Source organism: Nematolebias whitei, chromosome 7, assembly GCF_014905685.2.
Source record: "Nematolebias whitei isolate Nwh7 chromosome 7, NemWhi1, whole genome shotgun sequence".
NCBI classification, from domain to species: Eukaryota; Metazoa; Chordata; class Actinopteri; order Cyprinodontiformes; family Rivulidae; genus Nematolebias; species Nematolebias whitei.
In genome coordinates, this window is record NC_056504.1 from 12916342 (window position 1) to 12930119 (window position 13778).

General features: G+C 38.2%; 1 protein-coding gene and 1 long non-coding RNA gene across 2 annotated transcripts in view; one reads left to right on the forward strand and one right to left on the reverse strand.

Moving 5' to 3' along the window:
- cdh4 (cadherin 4, type 1, R-cadherin (retinal)) overlaps positions 1 to 13778 on the reverse strand; it is a 446399-nt gene that overhangs the window by 196767 nt on the left and 235854 nt on the right. The window lies entirely within an intron of this gene.
- Positions 11035 to 13778, forward strand: part of LOC119411722 — a 19540-nt gene continuing 16796 nt past the window's right edge. The window contains exons 1-2 of the long non-coding RNA XR_005186900.1: positions 11035 to 11046; positions 12951 to 12955. This is a non-coding gene — a long non-coding RNA (uncharacterized LOC119411722). The remainder of the gene's footprint in view (positions 11047 to 12950; positions 12956 to 13778) is intronic.

The following is a 13778-nucleotide window of genomic DNA, read 5'->3' on the forward strand; positions in this document are numbered from 1 at the left end:
TAGAACTTGTAAGAATAAAAAAGTTAGAAATGCAAGTAGAAATAGCTAATTTTTAATTTAGCACTTTTCAGTGCAAGTTTGCCAAAATGAACAGATGGCACATGCTAGAAAATGACAAGAGCAGCATGTTTCTTTAATGAAACACATTTGTCTGCCTATCAGTGGTCACAATAAAAGCTTGAACATTTTGTACCAACACAATTACAATTGTATTTTTATTTTTATTGGAGTATCGTAGAAAGTACTGGACATAAACAACAACTAATACATGTTGCTACATTTAATATCAGATACAGCAGTGTGACATGAAAATAAACCAATACATGTCAAGAGTTTGTTTTTCTTGTTCATATATGAAAAAATAAACATAAAAGATCAACTGTGAGTTGCTAATGTAGATTAATAAATAAAATTAAAAAAAAAAAAAAACATAAAAAAGTAGTTTTGCAGTTTTGAAGTGATGTTCTAGGAAAAAGTTATAAATAAATATATTTTATATGTTATAATTAGATTTTTTTATTGGCCTCACTTTTGTTAGTCTAAATTATGGACGAGACGCTGATGGTATGTGAGCAATTAAATCATGGTTTCAGGGTCTTATGGTACTATATCATGACATTTTTAGACATCTAATGATTTATTTGACATGACTGACTGCGTCATCAGCCAGAAAATATGTCCAACGTACGTTTGTCATCTGAGTTTCACAACTGAATAATGTCTCTGAGTAACAGGTAGATGGGTGAGCGCTGACCGGAGCTCCACATGACCAGAGCGGTAAAAACCAAAACAATACAAAACCAATGTAAAAGGATTTAGATCTGGTTACTCAATCAAAGACATTCAAACTGTAGGAGTGGAAAGACAGAAAAATTTAATTGTTTTAACAGTAAAACTTTGAACACGGTGTCACCAACCGATCGCCTTATAGCTTGTTCAGATCCAACCAAAGTGGGTCACTGCCATCTTAAAACAAATGTAAATGTGTTTTTTAAACCTTTCCACCAGCGTTACTTTACATTATTACATGATTATTACAATCACGTGGTTATTTTGACAGAAAAATCATGGAATTCCTGCTGGATGTGACCCAGACAGAGCCAAAGTGCAACAGCTAGCTGCTGCTGCTTTGTAAAACCCACCTAATTTCATGAAAATAACCGTGTAATGGGAGATGCTACAAATGTTTATAGAATAGCGTTCACGGGACTCAAGAAAATGTTGAGATCGGGGGTGTTTTTGGACAACAGTAATCTAATTTGCAGCACGACGGCTCAATGGTTAGCATTGTTGCCTCGCAGCAAGAAGGTCCTGGGTTCAATCCCTGGCTAGACCTGGGGTCTTTCTGTGTGGAGTTTGCATGTTCTTCTCGTGCTTGCATGGGTTTTCTCTGGGTACTCCGGTTTCTTCCCACAGACCAAAAACATGCATGTTAGTCTGCCTTCAGGTCCAGGCCTCCCTTGCAAAAGAGATCTGTGATCTTAATGGGATTTGCCTGGTTAAATAAAGGTTAATAAATAATTTGGTCATTATCAATATTCATGGAAATAGTGATGTAGCACACAGGGCATGGACTGTGTCTCACCTAAAAGTGGGTTTTCTGACGTCTACTTTTAGTGTAACCTCACTCACACTTATTCTGAAGAATCTTTCGAACCAGCTGAGAGTCCTCCCCAACGCGTTCTCTGAACACAAGATTTGTGTTTTAAAGTTTGATGTGCAAAGCACTGCGTGATACAAACACTACTTTCTACACAAGCTCTCTCTGGTTTAGGAAGTGGACGATTGTTTAAGAAAAGCCCAGAAAAGAAAAGTGATGCAAACTTAAAAACTAGGTTTCCATTTGAGAAAATATGCTCTTTTCTACATTTTCCACAAATTGTTTAATTCATCTCAATTCAATTTAAATTGAATTGAGATGAATTGTTTGCTTACAACTAATTCAAAAACCCTATTTTGATTTAAAATAGCACCTCCTGTATCATTCTTATCAGAATATAAATTAGGTCATTTCTTGTGAAAATGCAGTGTGGGTGTGTGTTGATGAATGGTTTTTGCAGAAAGCTGCTGAAGAAGCTGAAAAAGCATTGAAAAACTTTCATTGCTGAACTGTTAGTTTGAGTTGGATTTTAACAGCTGATATTTGCTGAAAGCAGGAAAATAAAAAGTGCTTACAACTGACATTAGCAGAAATTAGCGGGGGGGGGGGGGGGGGGGGATATAAAAAAAGAAAAAAATGTTCACGAAATGATCTAAAAGGTAGAAGAAAAAGCAAAAAAAATCTAAAATTAGCCAATAGAAAGGAGAATAAAATGCTGAAATTAGTAGAATAAAGCTTAAAAAAGAAACAAAATAGCTTAAATTAGCACATAAATCTTAAAGGAGCAGAAAATGCCGTATTTTCTGCCGTACATGTCGCACTGCCCTATGGGTCGCATCTGTCCAAATATGTCTACAAAAGTTGAAAAACCCATAAATATGTCTATTAGCCATATACGTCGCATTTATGAAGAGTCACTGCTGACGTGTCGCGTTTGTTACGTGTCACCGCTGACAACCTGGAAATGTGGGCCGGTGTTGTACCAAAATATTGATGGGCTGCCAAATGGTGGCCGTGGGAGCGTGCACGGGAGGACTTTAACAAGAGTTTAACAAAATTGACACTTAAAAACAATTATTTGTTTGCTCAACTTTATAGTAAAGGTGTGTTTCAGTCTAACTTTTCCTTAATAAATGCACTTTGAAGGTCAAATCAGTTACACTTCAAAAGCCAATAAGCGGAAGTAGGAGCGTGCACGGGAGGACTCACTGTGCATTTCTTTGAAATTTAACAAAATAAGCACCTAAAACAATTATTTGTTTGCTCAACTTTATAGTAAAGGTGTGATTCAGTTGAACTTTTACTTAATAAATGTATATCAATGGTCAAATCAGCTGCATTTCGTCGGGTGGCGTGGTGAAATGAAGCTGATTTGATGGTTGCTTAAAGCGAGCAGAACCAAGATGTGGGCAAGCTGATTGAGTCAGTAATAGCCACTTTTACCTATTGCATCACACAACGGCATGCCATACCTCTCGAGTGCCATCTAGTGGCTGAAAATGGTAGTGTTCAATATTTTCAGTCAGAATGAATTAAAACGGTCATATCTCAGCCAAAACTTGGTTTATAAACATGGAAAAAAAAATCCATAAATATGTTGCTTTGGCGTATAAGTCATGTAAATTATGCAAAAAACTGTGACTTATAGGTCAAAAAATGCAGTATTTGCAAAAAAGCATAAAAAACTGAATTTAGAAAGAAGAAGCTGAACCAGAACCGAAGCTGAAACGAACAGTAAAGTGTTTTAAACAGAACAAAGATTCTGAAGGATGTGAAGACCTCCATTCATTTTCAATGAGGAAAGCATGGCCAAAAAGTCTAAATATTTAATAAAGTAAAAAACTGCACAAATACCAAACATCACAGCAGGAATGTTCTGAATGAACTGTTGAAATAGCACAAAAATTGCAGAGTTACGTGCCCAAAAAAGTACGGAGGAAAAATGGATCTCACAAATTTGATTGCTTTATAAACATTCACACAATAAATACACAGAAATACAACGTTCTGCAGGCAGCACGGTGGCGCAACTGGTAGAGCTGCTGCCTCTCAGCGAGCAGGTCCCTGGTTCAAATCCCGGTCCAGGGGCCTTTCTGGGTGCATGCGTGGGTTTTCTCTGGGTACTCTGGTTTCCTCCCATAGACCAAAAACATGCATGTTAGGCTGATAGGTAACTCTAAATTGTCCCTAGGTGTGAGAGAGAGAGTGAATGGTCGTTTGTCTCTATGTGTCCCTGTGATGGCCTTGCGACCCATCCAGGGTGTCCCCCGCCCCTCACACAGTGATTGCTGGACATGGGCACCGGCGACCCCCGTGACCCAAAATGGAATAAACGGGTAAAGAAAATGGATGGATGGATGGACAACGTTCTGCATTTTTGTACACTGCCTTATTATTTCAGTGGCAGACCGTAAGCTTGGTTTAAATGCTTAGACGGTGCATGAATAAACATATTTCTAAAAGGTTTCCAGTCATGCATTAAATGTTTGTTGACACATTTTATTAATACATTTATAAACTCGTGCTGACAGGCTCAGCTCCTGCCCTCTGGAAAATCACCACAGACTGATAAGTGAGCAAACTCCAGCTGCCCTGAAAATATCTTCTTTAACCCTTGCAGGGATGATCTCATCAATGTCTGCGTTCTTTGGTCAATAAGTTACTCATTACTGCAGTTTAAACTACATGTTGAGTTAAAGTGTTGAAGAGCAGGAAGCTGATCCAGTCATTTAATGTCTACTGAGTGAGCAGCTCACCACGAGGCTGAGATCAACTGAGTGTGTGAGGCAAACAGTGCTGAGGATGACTGAAGGCTTCTGGCAGAACCAGGTCACTCTGCACTACCTGGTGGTTTTTTTTGTTGCTTAGTTATTTTGTGGGGGTGGACACAAAAGGAAGGTACGTTTTCTGTGTGTAGTTGAATGCACGTGACTGCACTGCAACTCTGGTGGTCGAAAAGTAAAACTGCACAGCCAGAACAAATTCTCAGGGTTGAATTGATGCAGATGTGTATTTCAACATGAAGAAGTCACTAAACACAAGCATTATATAACCGACTGAAACAAATGTAGCTGTTTGATGTAAATGTAGTTTAGGGCTTTCATGACTTCAGATGCGTTTTTAATTGTATAGTTGTACCCTGTCGCAGAGAGAAAAGGGAGATTAAGAAATACCCTTCTTCTGTCCGACCGTGACGTTGTGAGTGAGATAACTTGGAAAATAGATGAATTACCAACTTCCATTCTGGTGTGTGGCTGCATCCAGGGTACGAAAGGTTCCTTTCAAAAATTGGTTTGCCATTTCAAAATCCAAAACGGCCACTGGTGTTTTTATATAAACCTTCTGAGATAACTCAAATTATCAGGGTGGCTGAAGACAAATCTATGAGGGCGAAGACCACCATTGGCCACCCTCTTGCTCCAACACTACATCTGATGGTGGATAAATTGTTCTCTCTGATCGCCAGGGTCCAAAACTCTGCGCTGCCTCAAACAGAAAATAAAATCCTACCTCTCTTCTTATACACGATGTAACTTCTACAAGTCAGGTCCTTCAGATTACAGGTCTCTCTTGTAAATGAGTCCCCGAGGCTCAGTGACACTAATCTGGGTAAATAAAGGTTGAAGGAAAAATCCTACTCGCTTGAATATGTTGAATATGTCGTTAACTTATATTCTCTGTTCAGTTTCAGTCCATAAAACCACTCCTCTTGAAAGCTACAAACTCTACTCAGATCCTTCAGCGGCAGGAGACATCTGGTTCAAACTGTTTGTTTTTATCTGTTTCAACATTCTTTTCTTTGTACACATGATTCTAACATACCATGCTACAAAGATGGAACATTGACAAGATGTCAAAATACAGAAAAACAAGCATTCTCAGCTTAGCTAAAGATCAACATAAATTATAACTTGACAGAGGAATGGAAACATGAAGTTGAAGCTACACAGGTTCAGCGCCCTCTAAAGGCTGACTGCAGTATAACGTTTAACTCCTGCACATTGATGTAAAGGGAAAAGAATACACTTTAGATTTTTTTATTCTGGTGGTGATTTTTAAAGATGCACGTAGTTATTATCTTGATGCTGTATGGTCCAATAAACATTTGTTTCCAAACGTTTTGTTATTTAAGGTTTTAAAAGTGCCATGTTACTCTGTGGCTGCCAGTTGGGAGGGTGTTCAGGCAGGAATTTTACATCAAATGTAATAGTGTGGAGACTTTAGTTTTAAAAATACAATACAGCATCATCATCACCAACATCCCCAAGAAAAACAAATCTTCAGTTTTGAATAATGAAATCAAACGGAGTCACTTCCTCCATCTTCATTTATATTGATGCTAAAGGTTCTCTCCAAACAACCGTACCGTTTTTCTTTGGTATTGATTACATTTTCCTCCCAGTTATTAATCATTTTAACACAGCAAAGTTCTAGTGGGCATTTGAAAAATTGGCTGCTCCACCAAAAGCTCAAATCCACACATACATTAAAGCTTTTTATTTCTTTGTTGTTTCATCAAAACCTCAGTTTGTGTTTGGACAGGAAGTGAAAACAGTGGAAAAACACATTTTATTGAAATAGAGCGTAGTACTGTAGATGGCTCTAAATATTATTATAATTTTTTTAAATTTCTAATCTAGAGAACGCTTTCACATCAACAAATATGAATTATGAAAACTCCACCAATGCTTCACTTCCATATTTTCATGTGAACACCTTAGGACCTCACAATTTATCAACAATCTCATATAATCAGCCCAGAACCACTGGATCCTACTAAGACGATTGGATCTCTTTGATGACCTTTTAAGCTCTGCAACATAAAATGCTTATAAATAAATAGAAAATATAAATAAGCAGCCAACGTAGCCCTTTGCACACGCAAGTAATGATGTGATGTTTGCGCTGGGTGACTTAATGAGCATCTCCGGAGGCAGCAGGTACGTCTTCTGCCCCTCCAGCTGCCCCAGAGCAGCGCCCTTCTCTCTCAGCATCATTAACTCAGACTCAACAACAACGATGACAAAAGCCCACAGTCACGTAACGAGGTTAAGTAACATTTTTTACAAGCTGGGACCATAATAAATGCCACGTTGCACAACGTGTCAACAAACAGAGCCATCATAATGAAGTGGATTAACTAAGAAACTGAGACGGATCATCAGCAGGGTGTACAAAAAACAACGAAAAGGAAGCGTTAAGAAAGGTGTACTGAAGCAAATGAAAACAGAATATTCTTGTGGTGTCTAATTATGTTGTAAATGAGTAACTAATCGAGGAGCTCTTTTCATGAATGGCCAAACAGACTAGATCTCTGGAGAGAAGCTGCTAAAGTCTGATTAATCTAGTTCAAGACGTCTAAGAGCTCTGTTTTCATTTGTTGCCTTACAGGGTGCATTCGTTTTCTCTTTCAGACAAACAGCTCTTCATCTATCACATCCCGAGCTGAAACACACCTGTTGCATAGCTGGCACCAAACACACACACACACAGAGGAAAGCAGAGCCTGGGGGAAACTAATGTTCAGTGTGCTTTGTCCTAAATATTAAACAAGCGCTTCCTGCTTGAAACCTGCTGAAGACAGCGACTTCCAGATAGACAAACGGGAGGCAGATGTGCTGGAATCCTCCACGGACGACACTGCCCTACTTGTACAGAGGTGACCCCCGCGTGTTCTGCATGGCCCGAGCATTCACCGCTGTTATTTATGAGCTCACATGTCCTATCGCAGGGAGATCAGCTTCCACCTGTTTACCAGCAGCTTAACGTACAACACAAATGTGCACCATAAAGGTGACGGTAGAGGGGTCTGAGTGGAGCTAACCTGCAAAACAGGCCGAACACTGACCATCTTATTCAGTGGTGGCTGGCCAATAGCGCCCCGCAAGGGTGCCACCCCACCACTCACCACGTTACCTTAAATAAGATATTAAAAAAAAGAAATAATAAAATAAACATATTTTGAAATACATGTATATATATATATATATATTTTTAGTTGTGTACGATAAAAATGTTATAGTTAATGATGAGTAAAGTTGTTTTGTTCATCAACATTGTCTGATTGATGACATATTTCCGCCCTGGGGCCCAAACAATCTTTGCCCATAGATTCTTGTTTAAAGTTGTACATGTGCAGTAGCTCCTCTTCAATACAAGAGACAGGACCATTCTGGGGCGCACCTCTCCTGCGCCCAGAGCTGAATGCAGCTTGATTTGCACATCATTCACCACCCTCCCACGGTGGGAGGGTAGGACTCCCGCTGCAGAGCTGACGTCACAGCTGTCTGTCATAAGGTTTCCCTGATTGACAGGCTACTGCATGTAGGCAGGCTAATACTTTCTTTACTGCCATAATTTTAGTTCATGTATTTTATTTTGCATTATGCATATTTCTCGCGTCATGGCATTGATTTAGAAAAGTTCTAGGTAGGAATTAATGTGTGGGATGCTGGTTCCACTGGGGCACAAAAAAAGAGAAGCACCCACTGGTGAAGTATGAGCAACATAACAAGTGGCAGCAGAAAAGGCCAATTTGAGTTAAAAGAGTTTAATGAATGCTTAAAATAAGTTGTAAGTATTTTGTTTCTACCTCTAAGTAAGGGTCAGCCAGCAAAGTATGTTTTGCATGTTATATATATCATTTATGCATTTATTTAATTCATTGCATCTCTTTGAAGTTTATGTTGCATTTTAGTTTGACGGTGGCGTAGCATTGGCAACAAGGTGGTGCTTCAACAACACAACTGTAAGCTTCTACATCCCATATTAAAGCCAACTTCATACCATCAGTAAAATAACTTTATTGACGTTAAGAAGAGGTGGAAACAGAAGCTTTATTCTGATTTCCCAGCCACCTTTTTCAAACATCTGGATCTGACTCAGCATGGATTAAGGCAGGTATGATTGATTTAAAGCATTTCTTAGAAAAGGCAAAGACACTTGAACAGTCTGGGATCCACATGGCAAATGCACTGCGACTAGCCATGTTTGGGAAAATAAACATTTCATCTCAGCTTGATGAAGAATACAGGCTAGGGATTCATAAGCACAATGAGGAGGATGACGAAAACAGGCACATTCTATCAAAAAGAACAGACTGTGTCAAGTTCTGTGGTGCATTTGAACTTGCCCTGTATGGCCATGATGAAAGTGAAAGCTCAGAAAATCCAGGTGTTTTAGAGGATTGGTGGATTTTGTAGCATCACTGGATGCATTTCTACACGAGCACCTGCAGACTGCCACTGTGTTCTTATTTATTTTATTATATATGTATGTACAAAAAGTAGTACACTACATGACATTATAATGTTGCTTTTATTGTTTCCATTCATGTAAATACACTGGTGTGATACCTTAGTATATGTTTTGGTATACCGGTATGTCTATTTTGGAGTTATATTCTCCCCCAGAGAAAACTCCACCAGCTGTCAATGGTCTTATTGCTACAGAGACCCAATACAAGCCATCTGACCAGGTCTTTAAAATAGATAAATACAACCTGAAAAGAGGACTAACACATAAAAAGATACAAGAGGTAATTAATTATTTATTAGTTGGAGCAGTCTGTTGGAAAATGAAGTGAATCGCATGTTTAATAGCTTGGAAAACCACTTTTAGCAGCCATAACATGGAGTAATTAGATGACCTTTTCAGTCTTTGACATTGTAGTGGAGGAATTCTGTCCCACTCTTCTTAACACCATTTCTTCAGTTCAACGACATTTTCCTTTAATGCAGAGATCAACGTACATCTTTTAGTCAGGTTGGAGCAGACTTTAACTGAGCCTTTCCAACATCCTGACTCTTTTAGTTTTCATATGTTTTTCATAGATTTGCTGTAGCGTTGTGTTGTGATCTAAGTTCTCTAAATCTAAATGATCTACATGTTTTCCAGTCTTTAGAATGTCAAACTCTAAATAGTTTTAAAATGACCTTTAGAAGCTTTCACAGCCGTGTTTTCCATTATTTTTGTGGTTGTTTTTTCAGTGTGGTCATACACACCTGAATGCTCCGAGTCCAGACCATCAAAATGCTAACAGCTCTACTACTCTGCAGATGTTCACACAAGATCATTCAATTTAATTTAATTTAATTTAATTTAATTTAATTTAATTTAATTTAATTTAATTTAATTTAATTTAATTTAATTTAATTTAGGCAGCTTTAAACATTATTTTTAAATTTAGCTAAAGGACATCGTAAAAATAATGGTGTAGTAGTAAATTTGTTTTCTCAGTCATCCAGGTATATAACAACAAAAAAGGTTGTCCAAACTTTGTGTTTTTGAAACCATTAGTGAAAAGGCCAGACTTCAGGGGTATCTGAGGCAGGCTTGAAACACAAGAGTCAGGGTGGCTTCTGGGTAATACCAGATGGCTAGGCCTCAGACTGACGAAGCCTCTTGGATGAGGGGCGAAACGTTTCTTTTTAACAAAAAAACGAAGTCCAGATGACATGATTCAACCTTTTTTGTTGTTATATACCTGGATGACTGAGAAAACAAACTTTGTTTTTATATCTCTATGTTCGAAGCCTGAAATGTGGCAAAAAGTTGAAAAATTCAAGGGGGGCAAATACTTTCGCAAGGTACTGTATTTTTACGCCGGATGTCCTTCCTGACACAGCCACAGTCCACGGAGCTACCACAGCCCTCTGTGTGGAGCAGAGAGCTGCTATCTAGGTGCCTGGGGGAGCAGATGGTGGGGGTTAAGGGCCTTGCTCAATGGCCCAGAGTGAGGCAAATGAGGGTGGAGACAGGTGTGGGTGCTTCACTAATCCCACCCACATTTTGATGTTGTCGGTACCGGGAGTTGAACCAGCGATCTTCTGATCACAGGTTCACCTACTCTAACCTCTGTGCCACCACTCCCAAGTGATTAAAAGCACTCACAGTTTATAAACAAGATTCTGGATCCAGAAATACTGGAACCAAGATTTGGACCAAGAACCATTTTGCAGTGAGATAGCATAGTTACCCATCACAACACTAGACTCCCCCATTCTTCCACATTTAATTAGACCCACATTAGCTATTTTTTATTTGCTTATTACTATTTAATGTTCAAGTGCTGCTCTGCTGTTTAAAAAAAAAGAAAGAAAGAAAAACTGGGACTGCTGACTTTTAGAACAAATTTTAAGAAGAATCACTTATAATTTGCATCACCCAGATTTTCCCATTGAAAACGGTGAACATCCCGATGAGCTAAATCACTTTTGTAAAAGGTTTTCTACAGAATTCTGACTTCTGGAGTGCAACCTTTTAAGATTTTTCACTATAAATTTTTTTTTTTTTAAATGGCACACCACATCCTTTTTATGTTCACCTTGTCTTTGTGTTCTAAAAATAAATAAAAACAAAAAATATTATTTTATTTACAAGTCAAAAGTAATTGTAGGGTTTCCTGCAATTGACTGGTATTAACAGGTGCATAGGTGTGTGTGTGTGTGGGGGGGGGGGGGGGGGGGGTAAATTAGTTGAGCCCTACCGATATAAAAATTTTGGCTATCGCCAATACCAATATTGGGCGGTGAGGGTGACCAACAATAATCAATAACAGTGAGTGGAGGTAGCCTTGTTTATTTAGCGCAGATGTTAGCAACCATGAAGCTAAGCAAATCAGATCCATGCTATAATTAGTCCCTCAGTAGGTTTACAACTGGTGCACTGGTCATAAAAACAGTCTTCCCAACTTGCGTTCAGATTTTTTAATCCTCCACTGTGCACCATAAAGTTAAGTATATTATATAAATATAAATTAAACAAAGAAACAGCCTTCCCTGTTTATTGTTTAAACGGTTGGTCTTGTATGGTAAAGGTCTAATTAATACTGACTGCGGCAGGTTTTTATTCTTTGTAGAGGAGTAAAGGTTTCAGACAAACAATGCATTTCATTGAGGACAACAAACATAACAATACTAACATTGATATATATTTACCTCTATGGAAGATTTAGTGTTCTGGATAAAGTTTTACAAGACAGTAACCTATGCTAGGTTTTCTAAATGTTAGCTTGCTAACTGAGAGGCACATAGCTAATGACAAGCGGGTTGGAGGATTGAAGACAATTAATTATTGTTGATTTGTTTTACAGATCAATTAAAATAAACTTACCATGCTCTGTTCAGCAAAATACACTGTGCATAGTGTTTAGCTGCTCCCTGCTTCAGCTGTGATGAAAGTGAAACTTAAGTGACCTGCCGTGACTTGAAAGTAATCTTCATGCACCCTCTGCTGGATACATTGTATAATTACAGCTTGTTCCCAGGATTTTAGGGGTGAAAATTAGAAGAGCTTATATCAGCGCATACTGGGATAATTATCACCAATAATGATAAATACCCAAACGTCTATATCAGCCCAAATTATCACCATATTGATATATTGTTTGAGCTCTAGTAATTAGTGACAGGTATTTGTAATATGCAGAAAAAAGTTATTTTAGTTTAGGACTATAACCAGGTCTAGTTGATGTTTCTTTTACATTTTTGTTTAGCTCTTCCATCTTTGTGGGCATCTGTTTAGAATGTAGTAGTCACGTAGGTACGTGCCACTAGTTGTAGTATGACAATATATGAGATATATATGCATACTTTTTCACGAGTTCCTCATCTTTCTGACTGTGTAATGTCGTGCATTGAATTTTAACAGAAATGCGAACGAGAGACGTTATTATCTTTGACCCATCAAATGAATGTGGTCATTTATTTTCAGAATCAAAGTTTAACATCAAACATTTACATTAATTTGGCGAAATATGAAAATAATAACAGACAAGTTTCACAAATAATGAACTTCAAATCACGCGGCGGTGATTTGAGGACTTTGCTTCAGATATTTCTAAAATATCTGTACTGATTTATGAGAGAGAGGTGAGTTTAAGATGAAATGGAGATTTATCTTACAGAGGAATATGTGAGGGAATTAATATCTGTTGACCAGAAATTTGCACGCTCCGTCAGGTCTCAGCTTGGTCACGGTACACTTTAGTCGAAGAAGAAGCCTTTACCTGGTTTGACGATAATCAGCTCAGTAAGAACCCTTCAGACTGTATCAGCGTCTCCGTTGAGAACAGCCAAAATCCTTGGAGAGTCGTGCGTGGGTCGTTCAAACAGAAATTATAATTCCAAGACGTCTCTGAATCATCCTGAACGCGTTCTGCATCCAAGAACTCTGAACTCCTTTCATTCTTTAACTCTCAGCAACTCTTCATTGTCAGCAACTCTTCTCAGATTCCAACTCTCTATCAGATTCCAACTCTCTAACAGAACCGAGAAGTTCTCACATTTTAAATGAGTTTACTTCCGGGTTTACTTTAGAGCTTTCTGATTCGTGGATGGACCAGAAAGAGGTGTGGTTTTTGACGTAAGGTATTATCAAAAGTCGAGGTCAGGGAATGAATTTGTTTTACAGACAGAAAAGATTATTGGAGAAACAGCAGACTTTTTGGAGCCTCACTCTGTTGTATCTTTCCAAATAGTAAAACATGACATCCCATTTTCAGTAAACATTTAGTTGACCGAAGCTTCAACTTTCACATACTTACGACAGCTTGCTCATTGAAGACAGAAAATCAAGAAATGCATATTAACCTGATTTCTTCTTTGAATGAGGAATAAAAATCATTACTTACTGTTTATGTAAAATAAAATGAGTAGTTCTTTTTCAACCTGTAAGCATTGAATGGAACTAACACAATTTGATTATCAAACATTTGTAAAACAGTAATGATTATAGAGGATTGTCTTTTCTGCTTGATTAATTCAAGAAAGAAAGTCATCAGATGAAATAACAGTCTCTGTCCATCTGATAGATTTGAGGTCATCAGGGTCAGATCAGGGCCAGATCAGGTTCACTACAGTCCCCCCTTTGGAAATCATCACCTGTCCATGGGGATGAATTCCAACCGTGAACTTAGACCTTCAAGTGTCCTTGAGCTTGATGTAATCCAGCAAGGATGACCAAAGTCAGAAGTAATCCATCAAGGAAGACCAAAGTCAGAAGTAATCCAGCAAGGAAACAAAGTCAAGGTAATTCCACAATGTTCTTGGTATTCCATTGTGTTGATTATAATCCCATATCGTCTCGATAATTCCATTGTAGCAATGCTTTAACCCCTTGGAAACAGAGTCTGTAATCCATTGGAAAAAGTCATATAATCCACAACGGTAAATCCACA